This window comes from Siphateles boraxobius, unplaced genomic scaffold, assembly GCF_051911475.1.
Source record: "Siphateles boraxobius isolate OS27281-9 unplaced genomic scaffold, OSU_SipBor_1 87, whole genome shotgun sequence".
Lineage (NCBI taxonomy): Eukaryota > Metazoa > Chordata > Actinopteri > Cypriniformes > Leuciscidae > Siphateles > Siphateles boraxobius.
This window is the reverse complement of record NW_027509216.1, coordinates 100,595-125,825: the sequence shown is the minus strand read 5'-3', so window position 1 is coordinate 125,825 and position 25,231 is coordinate 100,595. Positions and strand designations below refer to the sequence as shown.

The window sequence follows — 25,231 nt, the reverse complement described above, 5'->3', positions numbered from 1 at the left end:
TATAAATATAAGACAAAAAATAATTTGGGGACATACCTATGAACTGCACACAGCAGTGGAAGGACGAGAGACAAATGCGATGTCAGCTCACAGTGCCTCATAATAGACAATACACACTGCACACCCCTACGCACAAGAATGAACTTGCAACTGAACTGACATTTACATTTACCAGCTTTCTTCTTCTCTCCTCTCTCGCGTCGTGCAGGAGACGGACGTTATTCTGCCGCGATTCCCGCGAATATGATGCGAATTGTCAGGTGAACAAGCAAATCCACAAAGATATAATAATAATATAAATAATACGCTAATAAGATAGACATATTTAAATGCTTTCCAAATTAAAAACTAAGTCAAAGTGTCATCTAAAATTGAAGACCTTTTATAGGTAAAAATAAGACTTTATAAGAATTTTATGGCCTTATATTTTAAAAATCTAATTTAAGATAATCTGCGGGAACCCTGTTTAACGTTACAACTCGTTTACTGAGTGTGCTTTAAAGTCCCTGTAAAGTCAAAATGAAGTATGTGTTCTGAGTTTGTCATATCACAGAAAAATGTGTTATTAGACACCCAGCCAAATTTGAATGATAAAAAAAGCCGGCAAGTACATAAAATAAGCTATCAAAATCTTGAAAAAATGAGCAGTAGCCTCTGCTCTCAAACGCTGGGGGCGTGTCCGCTGGCTGCGCTGAAACCACGTCCACTCGTGGTAAAGGTGCCGTCGCCACAATCAACTGTCACCCGCTACAGCCGGAATGGATGCTCCTAGCAGCTTATTAGGTTAATTATAACATAAGCGCACAAGACAACTTACACTCATTGGTGGGCACGCACTGCCGATGATGTCACCAGTTGTCGGCGCGACGGGAGGATGAAGGCCGAGCTGTCTATCTTTATAAGAAACCAACGGCTCTTTTAAGAGCCACTCTTCTCTCTCTCTCTCTCTCTCTCTCACTCTCTCTCTCTCTCTCTCTCTCACTCTCTCACTCTCTCTCTCTCTCTCTCTCACTCTCTCTCTCTCTCTCTCTCTCTCTCTCTCTCTCTCTCTCTCTCTCTCTCTGTTTGCTTCTCTGCGTATGTGCGACTGTTTGCGGAGTGAGTGAGAAGAGCGTGTGGTGAGTCTGAGTCTGATTTCTAACTTTTCTTTAGTTTGTTTGTTTATGTTTTTGTCATGGTTGTCAAAAACAGGACGGAAGCAATCGCAGGTCAAACTCAGTTCTTTATTGAACAGTGAAAAGCTAGACAGGAACACGGGTGTGGACTGATGACGCAGGGACCTCGATGGTCGAAGACGAACCCGTGAAGTGCAGTGGAAACCCAAACGACAATCCAACGAAGAGACGACGACGAATCCAACAGGAACACCACACGGAGAGACAAACATCCAACGAATCCAACAGGAACACCACACGGAGAGACAACATCCAAGAGACAACATCCAACGATCTGACAAAGGAGATGAGAGAACTGTGAGAATATATGGTGAGATGAGATCGGCTGCAGCTGGTGATGTGATGACGATCAGCTGGAGCGGATCAAGGAATGACACTCATTCACGCCCACTACACACGTGCTTTCATACAACAACATAAACACGAGACGAGAAGGAAGCAATGAACTTGTATACCGTGACAGTACCCCCTCTCCTAGGAACGCCTCCTGGCGTTCCCAGACTCCCTTACCTGTCGATTGAAATCATCGATCAGAGAGTGATCCAGGATGTCTCTAGCCGGAACCCAACTTCTCTCCTCCGGACCGTAACCTTCCCAGTCCACCAAGTACTGAAATCCACGTCCCCTCCGTCTAGAATCCAGAATGCGATTTACCGAATAGGTGGTCTCCCCATCTACGAGACGCGGCGGGGGGGGAACCGGGACTGGCGGATTAATGCGAGCATGAAACACGGGCTTGATTTTTGAAACATGGAAAACGGGGTGAACCCTCCTGTACGCTGGAGGTAAACTAAGGCGGACTGTCACCGGACTAATGATCTTAGTGACAGTGAACGGGCCAATGAATTTGGGGGCAAGCTTATTAGAGACGGATCGGAGAGGAATGTTCTTAGTTGAAAGCCACACTTTTTGACCAACGACGTATACGGGAGGCTTTGACCGGTGGCGATCGGCCTTAGCCTTGGTGCGCGCCCCCACTTGGAGTAGAGCCTCACGGGCTCTAGTCCAAGTGCGGTGACACTAGGGCTGCAACAACTAATCGATAAAATCGATTATAATCGATTATGAAAATCGTTGTCAACGAATGTCATTATCGATTAGTTGGTCTGCTTACGTCACGGGGAGCGTTTACTGGTACGCACACACACGCAAGGTCTCTCTCCCTCAGGCGCTCTGCCGAGCGCGCGCTACACGGTACTTTGGAGCAGTCTCTTCTGTCTCGCACGCGCGTTCTTGCTTGCGCGCTCTAGATTTCGGGAGTTTGAACTAATTCGCGGGCATCAGGGAGCCGCAATCAATATGCGGGAGACTCCCGGGACTTCCGGGATGTCTGTATTTTGTCTCGAGCATCAGGTTGTGCAATCAGTTCGCTCGCAACGTAAGTGATGGATTAAAATAGCGCTACCGCAGAAATAGGTTAAATTAAAACGGTGTTTACAAAGTGAAGCATTAAATACAAAGGCAGTTAATAACAGCAGCAGTAAAATATTGTTTTTTAGTCACTGTACTCAGTGGTTTTCAGCGAATGCTTGTGCACTAATGCATAATTTCTCCTGTCCTTTACTCAAGCCTGTTAGCTGGCTGGGTAACGTTACCTCCATTCCGTTCTCTTTTTATAGCATTTGTCTACTAAGTTTTAATTGTTTTTCAAACGCGATCTACTGCGGCTCTACGTTCACACAATTGTTTTCAGTCTTTCTATATTTATTTAATCAATTTATCCTTATATTATATTCTTTTATATATTATATATATAATATATATTATATTCTTTATCCTTATATTCCTTATATATAATTAATTTTAAATAAAAATTAAATGAATTATATATTTTAGATGTTTTTAGTTTGTTTTTAGTTCAGATAATCACATCTGAACAACATGTCTGTGTAAATTTGTTTTAACAAAAGTTGTGTTAAAACATAATATGTTGGATATCATTTTTTTAACAATAATCATGTTTGCCAACTTGCCAACAGCAATTATCATTAAAAAAAATGCAAATATTGATATTAGTAAAACTCAATGTGTGGCTTTTGCACTTTTTAAAGTACACTTTTACACATAAATACCCTGATTTACGGTTTTATTTAGTTATAATAATAAAAAAAAATCTAATTTAATTTCTATCCGATTAATCGATTAATCGAAAAAATAATCGTCCGATTAATCGATTATCAAAATAATCGTTAGTTGCAGCCCTAGGTGACACCTCTGGATTAAGGCGTGAGCGGAGGGGACCGCGACCTCGGATTCCAGACTAGGAAAAATAGGTGGCTGGTAACCTAAACTACACTCAAACGGAGATAGGCCCGTAGCCGACACTGGTAACGTATTGTGGGCGTACTCCACCATGGAAATCTGTTGACTCCAAGAGGAAGGATTCTTAGAAACCAAACATCGCAACACCCTTTCCAGATCTTGGTTGGCTCTCTCGGTCTGACCATTGCTCTGGGGGTGGAACCCTGAGGACAGACTAACCGTCGCCCCCAGTAACTTACAAAATTCTTGCCAAAATTTGGACACAAACTGGGGTCCTCTGTCAGAGACCACGTCCATCGGGAGGCCATGTAAGCGAAAGACGTGGTCAATGACTGTCAACGCTGTCTCCTTAGCTGAGGGTAATTTGGGTAAGGGAATGAAATGAGCCGCCTTCGAGAACCGGTCCACCACAGTCAAAACGACTGTGTTGCCCTGGGAGGGCGGGAGGGCGGTGACAAAATCTAGAGCGATATGGGACCAGGGTCTCGAAGGGACAGGCAGCGGTTGAAGGAGCCCATCAGGCGGACGATTGGAAGTCTTACCAGTGGCACAGACCGAGCAAGCCAAAACAAAACTGTGGATGTCACGAGCCATAAGTGGCCACCAAAATCGTTGCTTGACTAAAAACTTAGTACGATTAACTCCTGGATTAACTCCAAGCCACGTTGGAGCAATGACCCCACTGTATAACGTCGGACCGTAATCCCTCCGGCACAAATAAGCGATTCGGTGGGCAAGCGGGCGGAGGCATTACCCCTTCTAAGGCCGTCTTGACCTTCGATTCGATCTCCCATACGAGTGTGGAAACAAATAGGGTTTCCGGTAAAATGCACTCGGGAGTAGACGGGCGTTCGGAACGATCAAAAATGCGAGATAAAGAGTCGGGTTTGATGTTCTTAGAACCCGGGCGGTACGAGAGAGAAAAATCAAAACGACCGAAAAAAAGTGCCCACCGGTCCAGACGATAAAAGGAACCCCCGCACCTTCTAACCAATGACGCCATTCCTCCAACGCTAACTTGACTGCCAACAACTCCCTGTTACCAATGTCGTAATTGCGTTCGGCTGGGGATAAACGATGGGAAAAAAACGCGCAAGGATGCATCTTATCGTCTGCGGGCGAACGCTGGGACAGGACTGCTCCTACCCCCACCTCTGATGCGTCGACCTCCACCACGAACTGACGTGAAGAATCAGGGGCAACGAGGATGGGAGCTGAAACAAAGCGGCTCTTGAGTTTGGCAAACACAGCCTCGGCTGTATCTGACCACCTGAACGGAGTTCTGGGGGAGGTCAAGGCAGTCAGAGGTGCGGCTAGTTGGCTGAAGTTGCGAATGAAACGCCGATAGAAGTTGGCGAACCCCAGAAACCTCTGCAGGGCCTTACGGGAATCTGGACTTGGCCACTCTACCACAGCCTTAACCTTCTCAGGGTCCACACGCATCCCCTCAGACGAAATGATGTATCCTAGAAAAGGAACAGACTGTGCATGAAAATCGCATTTCTCCGCCTTGACAAAAAGCCCATTCTCTAGCAACCTCTGAAGCACTCGTCGAACGTGTTGCACATGTTCCTGGAGAGACGAGGAAAATATCAATATGTCATCCAGGTAAACATATATGAACTGATCTATCATGTCTCGCAACACGTCATTGACTAGTGCCTGGAAGACTGCTGGGGAGTTGGACAGCCCGAAAGGCATGACCAAGTATTCAAAGTGCCCCCTGGGGGTGTTAAAGGCAGTCTTCCATTCATCCCCCTCCCTAATGCGAACCAGATGATAAGCGTTACGCAAGTCCAATTTCGTGAAAACGGACGCTCCCTGCAACCTCTCGAAGGCTGAAGACATTAACGGCAAAGGATAAGTATTCTTTACCGTGATGTTATTCAGCCCCCGGTAGTCAATACAAGGTCGCAGAGACCCGTCCTTCTTTCCCACAAAAAAGAACCCCGCCCCCGCCGGAGAAGAGGAAGGACGGATGAAACTGGTTGCCAGAGAATCAGAAATATATTTCTCCATAGCCTCCCTCTCCGGATTGGAAAGCGAATATAACTTGCCCTTAGGCGGAGACTTACCTGGCAGTAAATCTATGGCACAGTCATAGGGACGATGCGGAGGAAGAGAAGCAGCCCGAGACTTACTGAACACTTCCTTCAGATCGTGGTACTCCTCGGGCACATTAGACAAGTCCCCTGCCTCCTCCTGTAACACAAAAACAGGCACAGACGGACAAGCAGACATCAGACAAGACTTATGACATTCCTTGCTCCACTCCAGAATAGCTCTTTGCTGCCAGTCCACACGAGGGTTGTGATGAATGAGCCAGGGGTGTCCAAGAACTACAGGTGCCAGGGGGGAATCCAGTATATAAAAAAAAATAGTTTCTGAGTGATTGCCTGAGGTGATGAGTGTGATGTTTTCGGTGATGAGCGAGATGATGGGAAGTTCTTGACCATTTAATGCGTGTACTGCAATTCTCTGTGTGAGTGGTTTAAGGGGAATCTGAAGTCTATGTGCAAAAGTACTGTCCATAAAATTACCCTCAGCCCCGGAGTCCAGAAGTGCTTGACAGTCGTGCTGGTGAATTGACCATCTCAGTCTTACCGGAAGAAGGGGAGATGTGGATGAGGTCTTCTCGGCGGAGATCCCACCCGATAGTAGCCTCATACTTACTATCAGGCTTGGCCTTTTACCGGGCAGTTGTAGGCAAAGTGTCCCGAACCTCCACAGTATAGGCAGAGGCCCTGGGACCTCCGCCTTTCCCTCTCCTCCCGGGAAAGCCGAGCTCGACCCACCTTCATGGGTTCGTGATCGAAGACTGGGCTGACCACGTCCCTGCCACTGGACCGTTGACCCTCTGCTCCAGCTGGAGACCAAATGGACGGTGTTCTTCCCCCGACTCTGGTGATGCGAGCGTCCACCCTCAGAGCGAGCTCGACGAGTCCATTCAGCGTCGTGGGGAGGTCCAGGGCGTAGATCTCCCTCTGGACGCGGTCAGCCAACCCATGCAGGAACATGTCCCACTGCGCCGCCTCGTTCCACTGGCTTTCGGCCGCCAGGGTGCGGAACTCGATCGAATAGTCCGAGACCGACCTGTCACCCTGACGGAGGTCGGCCAACACCCTGGCAGCCTCTCTCCCCGCGACGGCCCGATCGAACACCCGTCTCATCTCTGAGGAGAGTGCCTGGAACGAGGCACAGCAAGGGTCTTGATTTTCCCACACCGCTGTCCCCCATAACGCCGCCTTTCCGGTCAACAAAGTAATGACAAATGCCACCTTGGCTGGCTCATTATTGAAAGTTCTCGGTTGCAGTGCAAAATGCATGGCACAACGTGTCAGAAATGCTCTGCAGTAAGCAGACTCACCAGCGTATGATTCCGGAACAGGTAGCCGTGGCTCTGATGTCGTAGCGATCTCTGGTGGTGTGGGGGGAACAGCTGGTGTGGGTGGCGCAGCGGGAGCACGAAGTAGTTGGATCTGCTGGGTGAGCTCGGACACCTGCGTCACCAAAGCTTGTACCGCACGACCCGTGTCCCCTAGATTCCTCTCCTGAGAATCCATTCTTCTCGCGCTGTGCTGAAGGAATTCCTCCAACGAGGTCGGCGAACCTGCTGCTTCCATAGCACGGTCAGATCGTTCTGTCATGGTTGTCAAAAACAGGACGGAAGCAATCGCAGGTCAAACTCAGTTCTTTATTGAACAGTGAAAAGCTAGACAGGAACACGGGTGTGGACTGATGACGCAGGGACCTCGATGGTCGAAGACGAACCCGTGAAGTGCAGTGGAAACCCAAACGACAATCCAACGAAGAGACGACGACGAATCCAACAGGAACACCACACGGAGAGACAAACATCCAACGAATCCAACAGGAACACCACACGGAGAGACAACATCCAAGAGACAACATCCAACGATCTGACAAAGGAGATGAGAGAACTGTGAGAATATATGGTGAGATGAGATCGGCTGCAGCTGGTGATGTGATGACGATCAGCTGGAGCGGATCAAGGAATGACACTCATTCACGCCCACTACACACGTGCTTTCATACAACAACATAAACACGAGACGAGAAGGAAGCAATGAACTTGTATACCGTGACAGTTTTTTGTGTGTTATTTTGTGTAGAGGAGTAGTTTTCTTTAGGGAAAGTTGTGGGCTTGTTTTTTGCCGGGAGGCATGGCTGCTTCAGGAGTAGTGAGGGTCTAACTCGCGTCATGGAAATAAGATTCTGTGTAAATTCAGTGTAGAGGAATGATGTGCTTTAGCGGTTGGTAATATAGTAACGTTAGTTGGTTACACAACGCTATTGTTCCTGCATCTAAAATGAACAACGCGATTGTTTTATTTTTAAACGAAAAAGCTAATGAGGTTGCTCAATCGGGAGTCGTGATTATTAATGATGCGCTTACACATGTACCTTTTCCAGAAATATTAATTGTCAAATGTCCCTCCTTTTGTTTCCGATGCAAGCATTGCTGAAGAATACCGGTAGCAGTTCCGCATCACAATCCGTACACGAAAACTCGCTTCCGGGCACGTAAAAACGTCAGAGCAACCCTTAACGGATTAGACCAATGAACTTTTGATATGTCATTTACTGGGGGAGGGTCTTATCTTCGTTTCTTAGCTTTGATTGGTTCATTTTTGGCCTATGAAATGCTCATAAATGGCGATTTGCTGAGGCGGCGCTGGGTGGGGAACTATGTTACGCGTCACAAGATTCCGTACAGTCATTGTTGGGAGCGTAACATGAAACCGTACAACGGGCCATCATGATTTCGACGACGTGAAGGTATCGTTTATATATAAATTTATGTGAATTACCTTAACTTTTGCTGTTTGTTACTTTATATGCTATGTATATTATCTGTTGTCAGGCCGAAATAACCGATTTGGATGTATATTTAGTTTCAGTATAAACTTCACGTGTTTTCAACGGTGTGTAGGTAGCAGCTAGCTGCTAATGTTTTATTTGATAAGCTTCTTAGCTTCTGCTGTTCATTATTTGATAGGCTGTGTGTATTATGAAAGCTTGTATCCTCCACCAAAAGTCCTTCATTTAGATCATCATTTAGTTTCAGTATGCTACTTTTTTTTTAATCACTGAGGTCAATAACGGTCACTGTATCAAACATGGCTTTAGGTTTTAGGAAACTGTGTGCTACAAGAAAACACTGATGCACTTTTGATAAATGTTTTAGGAACATAGACATATTTATTAAAACAAATAAACAAAGAATGCAGTAAATATAGCAATATAAAATAGAACATGTAATTGATATATACAATAATATATCAATAATAATATATACAATAATAATACCAAAACTATTTATAAGCATATTTGTGGATTGCGACTCATGTCACACTCCCTGCACAGCCATGCCTCCTCTGGTACCACATTAGTGACACACTCAGTGTGGTACCAGAGGGTGCAATTTTCACATTGCACCCACTCCACTGTCTCTGTTGCCGTTCCTGGGGGGCTTGGCTGCTTGCAAGCTGCACAGATGTCATTTTGGAGCCACTCCTGCTCCCTCTCTCTCCGTATTCTTTCTCTCTCTTGTTGCCTCTCCCTCTGCTTCTGTCTCTCTCTCTGCTCCTTCACCCTCTCTCTCTGCGCCTTCTCCCTCTCTCTCTGCTTCCTCTTCTTCTCTTCCTCCATCAATGCTTTCCTTTCCTTGACTTCCTCCATCCTCCTTCTCTTCGCCTCCTGCTTCTCCCTCTCTTCCCTCTCCTTCTCAGCTTGGTGAGATGCAAACTCGTCACTGGTAATGCAGCGTGCTCCAGCAGGAACCTGCTGCCGCCGCCTCCTCCGGGCCGATTGGTCAAAGCGTGGCGGGACCAGGATGTGGGCGAGCCCCGCCGGGATAATTCCAGCCGCGATCAAAGGATTTGGTGGCCGATGGCAGGTGGGGCACTCTACACAGCCAGCAACAACTGGCACTGATATGCTGTCGGGAGGAGCCGTGGCGATGGTGGTGGCAGGAGGGGCTGGGTGGATCTGGGCCGTGGTGATGGTGGTGGCAGGAGGGGCTGGGTGGATCTGGGCCGTAGTGATGGTGGTGGCAGGAGGGGCTGGGTGGATCTGGGCCCTGGCGATGCTGGTGGCAGGAGGGGCTGTGTGGATCTGGGCCGTGGCGATGGTGGTGGCAGGAGGGGTTGGGTGGATCTGGGCCGTGGTGATGGTGGTGGCAGGAGGGGCTGGGTGGATCTGGGCCGTAGTGATGGTGGTGGCAGGAGGGGCTGGGTGGATCTGGGCCGTGGCGATGGTGGTGGCAGGAGGGGCTGTGTGGATCTGGGCCGTGGCGATGGTGGTGGCAGGAGGGGCTGGGTGGATCTGGGCCGTGGTGATGGTGGTGGCAGGAGGGGCTGCGTGGATCTGGGCCGTGGTGATGGTGGTGGCAGGAGGGGCTGGGTGGACTGCCACTGGAGGGATGATCATCATCTGAAATGTAAATTAGAGGAGATAAAGATATTAGTATATCTGGGCCTATTTTTATAATATAAAGATATATTATCTTATTATTGTTTGCATTGTTTCTATTGTATTTAGCCTATGCAGTGTCTATTTTTTGTTATTTTGTTTGTACCTGATCACTGTCCTCCAGTGCGTGCCTGTTCAGGGGGAACAAACCTGTCAGCCGGAACCCCTTCTTTATGTTCTCCACGGTGGCCGCCTTTGGGTAAGCAAATTTTAATATTGAAGAAAAATGCTTTTTCCCCAGGACAAGGTCTCCTCTAACCAGTCCCATATTTGTAGCCAGCTTGGTGAAGGCCTCTTTCAGTGGCCCGAAGAGGGACACATCGAGGGGCTGAAGGGCATGGGTAGTGTGGCTTGGCAGGCACACCACCTCCACACCATTGCCCCGACAGAGGTCCACCACGTCCTTGGACATATGGGTCTCGTGTTGGTCGCAAGTTAGCAGTAGTGGACGCTCTGCCGGAGCATGCTTCAGAAAATGTTCGATCCACCTCACGAACAGGGGCCCATCCATGTAGCCCTTCTCACTGATGGCATACAGGGCGTTGGGGGGGCCATCTAGCGCATAACTGTTACTGGGCAAGCATTGGCCATATATAATCATGGGGGGGATGCTCACACCTGCCGCGCTAGCACAGCAGTGGACGCTGATGTGCTCCCTTGTGACCACAGTTTGGCGATACACATGTTTTTGTCCCCTCTGTGCATACACCTTCTCCTTCCTGCTTTTTTGTTTATCCCCAAAGCCTGTTTCATCACAATTGAACACCAGGTGAGGACGATCATGCCAGCTCTTCCCGGCAAACATGGGCTCCAATATGTTGAAGAGTGCCTCCACACGAGGCACCGTCACACCGAAGACCCTCTGCCGGTCCAGGGGGTCGGGTGTCCTGGCCGACAGCTCCGGGTGGCGTTCCCGGAAACGGCACCACCACATACGGCTCAGCCCATGTTCAAAGTTCACCATTGTCTGGCGTCCTGAGGCCTTGACAATAGCAGTGGCCATCAACGTCGCTACGGCCCTTGTCACGGGGAAGCCGTGCCTGCCCATCCAAATGATATAAGCAACTAAAGATGCCTCTTCCACCGGGAGGAGGGCACGGCTGGGGTGGGGCTGGTAGGCGTAGCGGCCTCGCCGATGGTCCTGAAGAGTGTTGTGGGGGATGCCGTAGCGGACCCCCACCGTTCTCAGGCTCTGCCCTGCCTCCAGTTCCTCCAGGGCCGCCTTCATGTCCTCTTCGGACCATTTTTTATACGTTTTGTTTTGTTTTGGCATTTTCTGAAAACGCACACAAAAGACTTGAGTTTTCTGTTTTGTTTGATTTTAAAAAATAAAGAATATATGGTTCATTCATTCGCCTGTTCATTAGTTCTTTGAGATCACTATAACTATGTATATAAACTTAATAAAATGGGTATAACACTGTTCATTCATTTATTCATTATCTAGTTATTTGAGATCACTGGGTTGAAGCAAAATGTGTAATTTTTCCTGGGTGGTTTACATTATAACTATGTATATAAACTTAATAAAATGGGTATAACACTGTTCATTCATTTATTCATTAGCTAGTTATTTATTTATTAATTAATTATGTATTTATTCATTAGCTAGTTATTTGAGATCACTGGGTTGAAGCAAAGTGTTTAAATTTTTCCTGGGGTGGTTTACATTATAACTATGTATATAAACTTAATAAAATGGGTATAACACTGTTCATTCATGTATTCATTAGCTAGATATTTGAGATCACTGGGTTGAAAAAACAAGATGTTTACATTTGTCCTGGGGGACTTACATTAATTACTGCTATGGGCGGTAAAAAAGCGTTTAGCAAAAGCTGTTTCTAGCGCCCGTCAAAGTGCAGTTTCTTCTGCTTAAGCTGCTAGCTTTAACTTTGTTTATGGACACCCTACCTCATCGTGCAGGGTGTCTTATAGTAGTTAGATTTCATTATGACACAATTTACTTCAGATTTGACTCTTTGGTTGACTTTAACGTCCTTATATCGCTGATCTGCAAAATATTGTTCATTACGAAAAATGGCGCGTTCAGTCACCTCAGGTCGTTTCCAAGACCTCGTGAACATAGTTTTTAAACCGCTGTTTAAAATGGGGTTTTATTAACCTTATAACACACATTTTAGGTTAAAAATGTTCAACACCAATAACCATTACGTTTAACTTCAATACTATAGACCACATGACCAAAACTTCATTCATTTCATTCGCTGACTCTCTTCCCTCCTTCACCGGAGTCTACGCGAGATCCCCGCCCACCGCCATTTTTAAACGTCACTCGGGTGTCCTTGTACTTACCGCTGAAATGTCGTCTTCAAAGGGCGTGGACTTCGACAATGAGTGAAGAAGATCAAATATGAAAAAACACAGTTTCCAAAGGTATATATAACTTTATTTGACCTGGAAGTGATTCATTGTACATTTGATTCAAAAGGTCACTGTACGGATTCATGTTACGGAAGCGCCGCTGTACGGATTGTGATGCGGAACTGCTAATTGTCTTCCTTTGGTAAGATAGTCTCTCTCTTAGCTGTAAATAAAAATGTAAATGTGTCTTTTCGGAAACTGCTCTAGATGAGTAAAGTTGAATTTAAAATTGAATATTTTTCATAATAAAAAATCATCAAAATGATAAATTTACAATTGTATATACAATTAATTTTTCTTTTTCCAAAATAAGTGTTGTAGTATAACTATCTGGACAGCAGTGATGTGTAAACTGAATTTGGCAGCAATACAGTGAATTACAGTGAAGTTATTTATTATTTTTCATAATAAAAATCATCAAAATTATGCATTTACAATTGTACATACAATTAAAAATATATTTTTCCCAAAATAAGTGTTGTAGTCTAACCATCAGGACAGCAGTGATGTGTAAACTGAATTTGGCAACAATACAGTGAATTACAGTGAAGTTATTGAATATGTTTATTGTTTAATAAATAAAAATCATAAAAAATATGCTAACCCATAAGAACCCGGACCAATTTCCCCTTATAGGAAAATTATGGTGCATATAAAACAGACTAAATGGACCACTAAAAACATGTTTCTGCAGTTGTTTTTTAAATACAACCAAAAGATTGTCAAATCTTGTCAAAGATCTGTAATGTTACATATATGTGACATTGGGCGTTTATGATACATTTTTAATGTTACATACAGGTGCTGGTCATATAATTAGAATATCATCAAAAAGTGGATTTATTTCAGTAAATTTCATTCAAAAAGTGAAATTTGGATACTATATTCATTCATTACACACAGACTGATATATTTCAAATGTTTATTTCATTTAATTGTGATGATTAAAACTGACAACTAATGAAAATACCAAATTCAGTATCTTCTAAAATTACAATATTACTTAAGACCAATACAAAAAAAGGATTTTTAGAAATGTTGGCCACCTGAAAAGTATGGACATGTAAAGTATGAGTATGTACAGCACTCAATACTTAGTTGGGTCTCCTTTTGCCTGAATTACTGCAGCAATGCGGCGTGGCATGGAGTCGATCAGTCTGTGGCACTGCTCAGGTGTTATGAGCCCAGCTTGCTCTGATAGTGGCCTTCAGCTCAATAGTTTTCATTAGTGGTCAGTTATAATCATCAAAATTAAAAGGAATGAACACTTGAAATATATCAGTCTGTGTGTAATGAATGAATATAATATCCAAATTTCACTTTTTGAATGGAATTACTGAAATAAATAAAGTTTTTGATGATATTCTAATTATATGACCAGCACCTGTATATGTCACATTGGGCTTTTATTTCTCATTTGAAAAATAAATTAAAAAAATTTCAGTTTTCTTGCTAAATAACAGTTTTTTATGTTTATTTTCTTTTCCACAACATTTTCAAAATTACAGCTTTAATGGGAAGATAAATAAAATAAACTTTTTCAGAAGTAATGCAGTTTTTGCATTTTATTTTCTTTGCCACATATTTCAAAACCACACAACTGTGACCATTCAATTTTACAACAACTCTTTTGTAACACATCAAACTTCGACCTTTTCAGGTATACGGTTTAACCAGAAATACATTTTTACATTATTTTTTCACAACTCGAAAATGTCTAAACTGAATAAAAATAAATAACTACCTCACACTGGAGGTCAACATGTTGAACATGCATGTAGTGCAATAACATTGCAAAAAATTTTAATTTTGTGCAATAAAACTGTAAACAAACAAACAAACAATACAATGCTCAGTGAAAATAAAAACTTGTTAAAATAGTACCAACATATGAAATCAACATATATTATATCTGTTTTATACGATATGTTGCACACCTGTTTTAGTTACATTTAAATTTACAATTGTGTATACAATTAAAAATATATTTTCCCCAAAATAAGTGTTGTAGTATAACCATCAGGACAGCAGTGATGTGTAAACTGAATTTGGCAGCAATACAGTGAAGTTACAGTGCATTACATTGAAGTAATTGAATATTTTTCATAATAAAAATCATCAAAATTAGACATTAACAATTGTATATACAATTAAAAATATACATGAGAGTGAATTGCGGGAAAAACAATCAGGTAAACTTCTCTCCTCTCCAAGTTTGATGTCAGCAAAGTAAAGTTAAGTTTATGTGCATTTCTACTGTGTTTTTTCGGTCTTGCTAACCTAGCTGGGCAGGCAGGCAGTGCATCTCTTGCATCACTTTGTGCCTGACAAAAGTGAGAGTAAAATACACTTATTTATTACGTTTGTTTTTGATAAACGACAAAGTGCAACAGTGTGTGTTTACTGCAGCTCGGAAAAGATAACCGCGTCGCATGTTATCATGCGTTTATATGCGCGCGCACGAAATGAAACGCGCATTTTTCAAGCAGAAATATATGTGGAGACCAGACATACTGTACAATATATGGGCGTGAATGATGGCACTCCTCATCAAAGTACACATTATACAGTACATACTTTTAAAACAAGACACTGATTATCTAGTCTCAGTCAATGTGTAGTTAAAAACTCTAAACAACTGCACTAATTATACAAGATGGAAAGCAATGTATTAACAATTTGACTATAGATTTATAGACTATATTGAATTTTAAATGTTGATTAGCTAGCTGGACATACTGGTCAATATGGATGCACATCCCTCAGTAAATATTAATCATAAATCAAGAATTGCTTCAACATGCATAATAAAAAAAAACCTTTAACATGCTATGGCAAGCCATTTTACCTTTTATTAATTTACAGTTTATGCATTTTTGATATCAAATATTTGCAATGCAAATATTTGAATTCTTGATTATTTTTACTAGTAGGGCCCCTTAGTTACATTTTTATCTACCAATGTCTATTTTTGATATCAGGAATTACATGTTCACTTGTACAAAAGTTAATTTTTGATATCAATGATGTCATCATTCACAGGGATATTTATATCTGTATCACTAGTTCATTAGTTAAATATTACAAGAGCCAAGCCATAGTATAAATAGTATTTTATATTTGAAAATGTATAAAAGGAAATTGGGTCTGATGCAGCCAGTTTGTATGGGTCTGATGCAGGTTATAAAATGAGTAATCTATAATTTGCAGGTGCTATGCCTAAGTTTGTCAGTAGAGGAGATGCTGGATCATCAGCCAATATTCTATAGAAATACTCTATTCAATAAATATTGTTTGTTTGAACCTCATTCTGTACTATATCGTTGTACTTATTCTTTGACTGTTTTGTTTAAAGGAGGGAGGATTGTATTGGGAGCACTGAAGTGTCAGGTGTGACTGTGTGGCAATGGCAAATGGTTTACATAGCTCACGGCGTCACGGGTTAAGTAGAGGGCCCAGAATTTTGCTTAGGGCCCCATGGAGGTCAGGATCGACACTGATTTTTCATAATAAAAATCATAAATTTACAATTGTAGGCTAGCTCACAAGTTATTAATCCGGGCAGTTTGAATCTGTTAATTTATTGTCAACGTTACTCAACTGAAGTAGTTATGTACAAGTTACAGTTTGAAAGTAGTGTCGAAAAGAGACAAATAATTGAGTTTGTGCATTCCAGTTAAAATCTAGATTTTTATTTTAATATCCTCTCACTCTGCTCTGTAAATCTGTATTTGTCATCAATACTGCTGTAATAATGTAACATGATGATCTGATATTTGTGATTCCTAATAATCCATGTGATTTGTGTGCCATATTTTGAGTTTATCTGAAATATATCAGCTTTTTTTTGTTTTTAGGATCAGACTCACATTTAAGTATTCTTTGCTGAAACCCTAAACATGTTTTTTTTTTCTGAAAGATAGAAGATGAGACTTGCTTTAAAGAGACATCATTACATGCTTGATAAATATTTAAGGTTTGATGTTTGTTCTACGAAAACACTGTTTTTTTTCAGTTTTGAATCATGGACATCATCAATGTGACATGTGGAGAGATTGAGAGCGCTGGGGGGTTTGTGTACGTTATTCTGCCTGTTATACTGAATCACACACTCAATGGAGACTGTGAACAGAACTGGTATACAGAGGTAACTAACCACACACACACACACACGCGCGCGCACACACACACACACACACACACACACACACACACACACTAGTGTTTCTGTCATTTTAAAGAAACAAAAATGACATACAGTGTGTGTGTGTGTCTTTTAATATTAACACTAGTTCCCTTTCAGTCGATAACGTCAGACGTAGTCGACGTCGACTGAAATGAAATGGGTTCTCGCTAGAGAGCCTGTCTTCTTCGAGTACTATTGAACGAGCCAATGTAATTGGCGTGCGTGATTCGCATCACACACTCCGCCCCCGCGGCGCGGATATAAATACGGAAGTGGATGCACGCACTAGTTGCCTTTCGCTTCGGAGCCGATCGTTTGATGTCTCTGAGAGTGCTGTTGTCTACAACGAGCGAGTGTGTCGGTGTTCTTCAGGAAGACTCTCCCAGTGCTGGTGTTCTACAGCGCGAGTGCAGCGGTGATCGCGAGCTTTGAGCTCTCAACTGCTGTTTTAACAGCAACAAATTTCTAAATGTTTGTGTGTGTTGATGGCTGGTTAGAGGGCGGAAAAGTGAGTGCTTCACTGTTTCAGTTCTCAGTTCAGTGTTTCCGCGGTCATTCCCCTGTGTGCTCCGGCACTGATGACTGTCCTATTTTCTGAAAGAGCAACACGGGTGCGTTTGCGTCTTTTTCAAGATGTCATTCCGCCAGTGCGTTTCTGGGTGCGGTCGTTCCCTGTCTCTCTCTGATGGTCACAACTGTTGTGTCACGTGTTTGGGCTTACAGCACGCTGAGACAGCTTTTGTGGACAGCTCATGTTTTCACTGTGGGAACATGACTGTCGCAGTGTTGAGGGCGAGACTCGCCTTCGTTCGCGGAGAGCGAGTCCCCGTTACCATGCCCCACCCTCGGGTGCTGTGTGGGATGGGTGACCGGAGGATAGTGTTGGATGTCCCGCCCGGTAACCATTCCCTGTGGGCTCCTCACTCCTCCCTTCCACTGCAACCACTGGAGCCTCCTGTGTTGTCTGCTGGTCCATCTGTAATGGGTGGGCCAGCGGTTTCACTCGGGGCTCCCCTGGAGGACAGGACGCCGATTGCAGCATCGGAGGGTGAGCCTCCACCCAGGCCTCAGCATGGAGCCGGCCGCAGTAGAGACGCCCAGCCCGCTCCAGGCGCTGCCAAGCCAGGCGGCAAGCGACAGCGAAAGCATTCCGGAGCGGGCCGCCCAGGTATGGATGAGATGCTCTTGGAGTGGCACGATCACTCCCTCCCCTCGGGTGAGGGCCGGGTGGAGCCTCTGTTTGTGTGTGTGTCTGTTCCGCCGCTGGCTCCCTAAAAAAAAAAAAAAAAAAGCGGAGCAAGCTGTACCCACACTTCAAAGAGAGAGCAATTTCATCTGTTCCTGGGTCCCAAGAGGGCCAGTCTGGCGGGTGTGACCCTGTATAGCCTTACACCCCTCAGCTCCCCCTTGGTCGCCAGCAGGCAGCTTGGTGCGTTCGAGGACCCGGTCATCCGCCTTCTCACGCGCCCCCTGCCGCTAGTGGAGACAGGTAAGTGTTGCACAGCACACTAACACCACTCTCTCTACTTTGCTGCCCTACCTCAGGCTCGGCTACCCCGCTCAAGTCAGTGATAATCATCACATTAGGTGTTGAGCAGACGTGCTCCTGAAAATTCAGTGATATTCATCACACCGAGTGTTGAGCAGTGCTCCTGACTTATCCTGCTGGCGAATTTGATATAGCCGCTCCTCCAGCCGGTACGAAGGCCAGTTGTAAACTCTTTCTTCGTGCTACTAGGTGGTGGGTCGTGACCATCTTGGCCCAAGATTGGTCTGCAGCTCCGACCTGAAAGACATGTGCGTCAGATCTCTACCTTCTGCACCGCAGGCCATCCTCTGTGTTGCGTGTTAGGGTGGAGTATCAGTACAGTGTCCTTCCCTTTGAGTGCTCCAGAGCCCGTTGGGTCCTCAGGTCAACTGGAAGAGAGTAATCTCGCCCACGGGCTGAGTATCTCTTTTTCAGTTTTGGAGATGGACTCGGTCTAACACGTCTCTCCAATGAGAATGTGTTCAGCTGGTGTTTGAAGTGAGAAAGGGTCCCACTGAAAGAACTTTCAGAGGCTCCTGGGGTATATGGTAGTTGCAGCCATTGCGACCGTTGCGCAAGCTTCCCTTGCATGTCACAACTCACCTGTCACCTCCTCCTTGGAGTCAGAAGCTTCTGAGGACGCTTTGTTCCACTCTTCCCGCTTTACTCAATTGTGCCGCCATCGAGCCTCACGACAGTTATAGCCAGGGCAAGTGGAGACTCCATCCCCTGGGTCCAGCTGGGTCATGACCATTCCGGGGCCGCTCAGTTGCCCCCCCCCCCGGTTTCATCTTTCCGCCAGTGTTTGTGTAAACCGAGGGGACTACCCTTGGACAAACACTGGGTCTCAGCTGCCCCAGGGGCCCGCAGAAATGCGTTTAACCCCAGTGAGCCTTCTAAAAGTGACTGCGACTCATGGTCGCCTTGCGCCTGCTCAAGTCAGTGAAATCATCACACTTCATGTTGAGCAGAATTGCTCCTGAAACTCAGTGAAGTTCATCGCACTCAGGTGTTGAGCAGCAATGCTCCTGTAGCTCAGTGAGTTCATCACACTCAGGTGTTGAGCAGAAATGCTCCTGAAGCTCAGTGAATTCGTCACACGCAGTGCTGAGCAGAAGTGCTCCTGGTGCTCAGTGAAGTTCTTCGCACTCAAGTGTTGAGCAGAAATGCTCCTGAAGCTCAGTGAACTTGTCACACTCAAGTGCTGAGCAGAAAATGCTCCTGAAGCCCAGTGATCTTCACATGTTGTGTTGAGCAACGCTCCTGTCTTTTTGCGCCCGTCGCTTGCACCTACGTGTTAAGTCAGGAGAGGAACAGGTCTTCATAGTTGCCCCTTATTGGCCCAACTAGACCTCGTTCCCATCGACAGCCTTCCTGACTTCCCCTGAAAACTCTTTCAGGGACGGGGCACGATGGCACCCGCGTTCTTCCCCCGGAGATTCCGGGCGGTCTTACATTTGAACGCGGAGGTTCAGGTGGCTATCACAGGGACATGTGATAGTTACCATCACTTCTGCGAGCACCCCCTAGAAATGGGTAGCGTGCTTACGCCTTTAGAAGTGGAACCTAGTCGTTGAGTGCGTCTTCTCTCCAGAGGAGATCCTGAAAGCTTTCGATCACTTCAGTGCTCTCTTTCCTGCAAAATGGGTTGGAGTAGGCTGTTTTCCTTCACCTTCAAAATGATGTTGCCTTGGTGTTTAAACGACGCTCATCGTGTTGCAGAAGTGTGCAGAAGCACGTTCTGATCGTCAGGTTCCTGAGGAGCAAGGTCTTGTAAATCCTTGCGTCCCTCTTTATCCTCTTGGGCCTTGTCCCTGGTGCGACTGCACTGCAGAGACCGCCCCTGAGCCACTGCAGGCAGTGAGTTAAAAATTCTGTTATATCAGTTCTCCTGCTCGCGTGGTCTCTACTAGAGGGTAGGGACTTGCTCGCTTTCGGTCAACGTATTGTGCCTGGAGTCTGGGCCGGCTAGCTCTCACAAGCTGAGACCCCGGCTCGGATTGTGCCCAAGGTTCCTACCTCTCCCATAATAGGAGCAGGTGGTGAGCCTGCAAGCAGATCCAGCCCTGGCTTCTCTGTCCGTTCGCTTGGACGTGTACAGAATGCAAGCCATAGACCTCAGACCAGCTCTTCAAATATCTGTTGGAACTCAGCAGAGAGGGAAGGCTGTTTCCATGCAAAGTTGCACTTAGTGCTTGCCTTCATTTCGGTAAAAATCCGAGATGCAACATGTCCACTTATGGCGCTTTTCCACTACACAGTACCAGCTCGCCTTGGCTCGGCTCGGCTCGACTCGACTCGCCTTTGTTTGGTTTTCCACTGTGTAAAAGTTGTACCTGTACCTGCTTTCGGGTACTTTTTTTCGTACCACCTCCGGCGAGGTTCTAAGCGAGCTAAGGCGATACTAAAATGTGACGTAATACAATGCCGACTGCTGATTGGTCAGAGAGAATCGTCACTATTCACTGCGTCATCATTGCACGCGGCAGACGGAGTATCCAGAATAACCAGAGAATAACCCCGCCATTTTTAAATAGTTTGCCCAGATATACTAAACTTACTATTATGGCAACTCGGAAGAATACGCCGTGGTCAAACGAGGAGGTGCAGACTTTCCTATGTTTGGTTGCCGAAGAAAGGATCCAGCGAGAGCTTGATGGGGCAACGAGGAACGAAAAGGTTTATCAAGAAATCTCCGAACTGCTGTCCACACATGGCTACAACAGGACTTTCCAGCAATGTAGGGAAAAGTTAAAAAAACTGAAAAGTGACTACAGAGCTGTAAAGGACCACAACGGCCGCAGTGGTTCAAACCGAAAAAGCTGGAAGTGGTACGAACAGATGGACGGTATCTACGGCCATAGACCGGCGAGCAACGGGAGGGAGGGTGGACTTGACTCGGCCACCAGTTTGTTGGAGTCACTGATGGAGGATGGTAAGTGTTTAAAATTTACATTACATTAATCATGTAGGCGCACTCTGCTTGAGAGTTTTGTTTTCTGTAGGCTGGCTTTTGAAAAGCTGAAGCTCACTTATAACATCGAAGACTGTTAACTTGTGTCGCAGATAACTATTGCTGCTACCGCTAACTATCTGCCATTGCTATTTTCGTATTGTGTTGACTTTTGTATGATCTTTCTATCTAGATTCCTTTTCGACGAGCGCGAATGGTTCAGTGACTCCCACTGATGCCACGTCGGCACCGGAACCAGCGGCACCATCGACACCAACAAGATCAGCAGCGTCGACACCGAGACCCGCAGCAGCGTCGACACCGGCAACCGGTTAGTATAATTGGAGAAAAAGTAAACTCTTCTAGCCTGTTGTCTGTGAATCTATACACACTTTTTAATATATCATTAATCGTATCAATAACTCATTAATATAACGTAAACGTACATATAACAACAGGAAGCATTCCCAGTTATGGGAATGCAGGATTCATTAATAAACCTGTTCAGTATTTTTATAACTTTCCAGACGTACACCTATACTGTACACATGGTATTTTAAAGTTGCCATTTACTAAAATAGTTGGGCTCAGATGTTAAGTCGTTATATACTATATAAGTAATAGTAAGTTGTGGGCTTGTCTTTTTTTATGTAGAAGCTGTAATGATAATACATGTGAACAATTTACAACACACACAACCTTTGAATGAAACGTGACTTGTCCGTTTTTCTTTATAACTCATTCATTGTAATTATTTTTTTGGCCAGGACGGAGGAAACGAAAGAGGGAACAGGAGCATCTGACTGTCCTGAGGGAGATGCAGACATCGGATGTCGAGCAGCTGGAATTGAACCGGGCACAGCGGGAGCGCCATTTACAGATGGCACTCGATGATGCAGCACATGCCCGAGAACTAGAAGCGGCTTTAAGGAGAGAGGAGATGGCTGCAATGTCGTCCTTCAACCAGGCCTTTCTGGGAACCCTGAGCCAGCTTGTCCAGGCACTGAACCGGCGGGATGCTGTTCCACCGCCCCTGGACTGAAACCCCTTTGTTTATTTTAATTTAATGTTTGCACTACATGTAACATATGTATATAGTTGGATGTGTGAATTTATATTAATATTATATTTTTTTCTATTTGTATGCGTGTTTAAATAAAACCTTTTTGAAACTTATTACAAACAGTGTCTTTTTTTGATGGTTTGCTTTTTTACAAGGGTTTAAACAAGTATTTTCAGATTTTATACTGTGATAACCTTTAATGAAAAACAGCAGAGACAACATATTTAATGATAATGTATTTATTTAGCAATTAAAATAACGCATCAGACCCTCCCGTACATCTCTGCCCTCCTCCTCAACACCCTGTGCCACTGGCACCACAGGCTCTGCTGCTGTAGGTGCATCCCAGTCATCGTCATAGTCCTCTCCATGACTCTCACAAAGGTTATGCAAAAAAAAAAAAAATGCGAAGCTTGTGTCTTGTCTCTCCATCACTGGACGCAGTTTGTTGTACAAATATATGAATGTTTCTTCCGACATTCTGAAGTTCTGAACCCACTGCGCGTTTGTGAAACCAGGAACAATAACATCCCACCACTCGGTAGCTCGGTTGAAAGCCCAAACAGACGGTTTGCCGCGGCGACTTTGCAAAGCTAAACAGATCTGAAACACATAAACCATGCACATTTTAGTACGTAATACTGGTAGCTATAAAGTTGATTAAATACTTTGCATATAGTATAGTATTTACACATATGCAAACGTTAGCTATGTTAGCATAACTTACCCTCTTGCGTCGGCTTTGAACAACCGGATTCGTCTCGTAGTCTGAACTCTGTAGTAATTCCCAAACTCTCCTGTTTTTTTCAGCAGTGTTTCGTTTTGCTGCCCTCAGCCTCTCATGAAACAACGTTTGTCTTCTTGCTGTGAGAAACAGCCACATCCCGAGGATCAAAAACAGCATACACTCGATTTCCTCCATTGTCCTGTGTGTGTGGGTAGCGGATGTGTGTCGCGTATAAGATTACGTCACGGCAGTTTCCTGCGGCGTCGCTATGACTACCGGGTACTATTTGTGGCGGTACTATCTGCAATGGAAAACGGAGCGAAAAGCGAGCCGAGTCGAGGCGAGCCGAGGCGAGTCGAGCCGAGTCGAGCTGGTACTGGTAATGGAAAAGCGCCATTAGGTGTTGAGCTCCTCTATGATGAGTGTAAAGTGCTCCGCCTGGGCGTTGAAGATATGCTTTGCTAAACAGATTCTAGAGTTGGGGGCTGGACGACACCTAGTTGAACCGCTGCTTCCCGTGGGCTCCCTTCTCATGAAGCCAGTTTCACCGTGAGCCCGGTTCAAGTGTCGGCTTGCTGCGCCATTCCCCTCCTATGGACTGGATACGTGCGCCTTTCTACTCCAGTTGAGTTCCCTTAAAATTGAACCCTGTTGAGTTCCTCCACACCCCTCCGACGTCGGACGTGCGTAACGTCTGGTGTTAGGCCTACCACTCGTAAGCAGTGTGGAACCTGTGTTAGGCTGGGTCCATATGTTGCAGTCCCTAAGGCAATCCCATATGTGTATTCTTCCTTGATACAGCTCCCTGCGGCGAGCTCGTGTCTTCCCTCGGCAGAGTCTCTCTGCCGTCACTGTCTGGTGTGTCTCCCCCGTCTTAGGCTGGAGCCACCCCAGTGACATTCCATATGTTCGACTGCCCGGTTTCCGCCCAGTTCATATGTGTATTCTCCACGTTACCTCCCTCTAGGTTGGATGTGGCTTCCGCAGCGTCCCTTCCTTCCAATGTACGGGGAACGCTTTCCCAGTGGTCCTGTAGGAACAGCAGTGACTTCCCTGGCCTAACGCGGACTGACAACAGAACCGGAAGAGAATACAATGCTGAATAAAGTCGTTGTTTTTGTTATTTTTGGATCAAAATGTATTTTTGATGCTTCAAAAAATTCTAACTAACCCACTGAGGTCACATGGACTACTTTGATGATGTCTTTAATGCCTTTCTGGACAAGGACTATATAGCATACATAGATTTTCAATGGAGGGACAAAAAGCTCTCGGACTGAATCTAAAATATCTTAAACTGTGTTCCGAAGATGAACGGAGGTCTTAGGTGCTTGGAACGACATGAGGGTGAGTCATTAATGACATAATTTTCATTTTTGGGTGAACTAACCCTTTAAGGTTGATTATGAATACTGAGTGAACAGTTTTGAAAAAATTACCAAAGTTTTGAGAGATGTGTCCTAGCAACTGTAAAAAAAAAGAAAAAAAAAGAAACTGTAATAGCAGCTGTAAATGGACAATCCACAAGGTCATAATGAGGGACAGAAGACACAGAATGATCATATGTTCCCCACATCACACTTAACTTTTCAAGCTACAAGGATATTTTACCCAAAATTGAAAATTCACTCATTAAATGGTCACCTGATGTTAAAAACAAAAACAATGTATGGTAACCTCTGCACACTCAGTGTTGTTGCAGTGCTGCAAAAATGTTTCTTTATGAAATAGCAGACACAATACCACTGATATTTTTTTGAAAAAATATCTAAATCAACGTCAAGGTTACCCCAAAATGTGATCAATTTGACACCTCTACACTGAACGGGGCTGTAAGATCCACAGAATAAGATGTTTATTCCTCTGTATTCAGGGAACAATCAGGCGTCAAAACCAATTGGTAAAAAATATACCAAAATATGGTGACCATATTTTATGTGTTACTCTTTTGGCCACATTTTGTCCACACAGCGTTAGGGAACACCTGAAAAACACACACACACACACACACACACACACACACACACACACACACACACACACACACACACACACACACACATTATTTGATTGTCTTTCATATGTTCAGGATCAGTGTGTAGCAGATCCAGATAATCCACACAGACTGATCTATCCTGCATCATCAGTCTCATGTGATCGTCTCGTCACGTCTCGCTGTGTGAATCTCCGTCATGAGATTGTCTGTGACACTCCAGGAGTAAATCAACTCTCAACACATCATTCTTCTGTTTTCATATTTAATCTTTCATTAACATGATTCTCTAATGTTTCTATCCTTCATTTCAGTCTCATCACAAGCATACGACCATGTACAGGGCTGACACACACACACACACACACACACACACACACACACACACACACACACACACACACACACACACACACACACACACACACACACACACATCAGTGTGTCCTGATCAAGTGGCAACA

General features: G+C 44.8%; 2 long non-coding RNA genes across 2 annotated transcripts; both read left to right on the top strand.

The window, feature by feature from the left end:
* Positions 1-1,098: 1,098 nt before the first annotated feature.
* On the top strand, positions 1,099-24,986 carry LOC143731503 (uncharacterized). The gene is made up of 3 exons (XR_013200780.1): positions 1,099-1,118; positions 16,333-16,464; positions 24,864-24,986. It is a non-coding gene; the product is annotated as an uncharacterized LOC143731503 (long non-coding RNA).
* LOC143731506 (uncharacterized) lies at positions 9,054-11,277 on the top strand. Its single transcript, XR_013200782.1, has 3 exons — positions 9,054-9,357; positions 10,057-10,131; positions 10,209-11,277. It is a non-coding gene; the product is annotated as an uncharacterized LOC143731506 (long non-coding RNA).
* Positions 24,987-25,231: the final 245 nt, after the last annotated feature.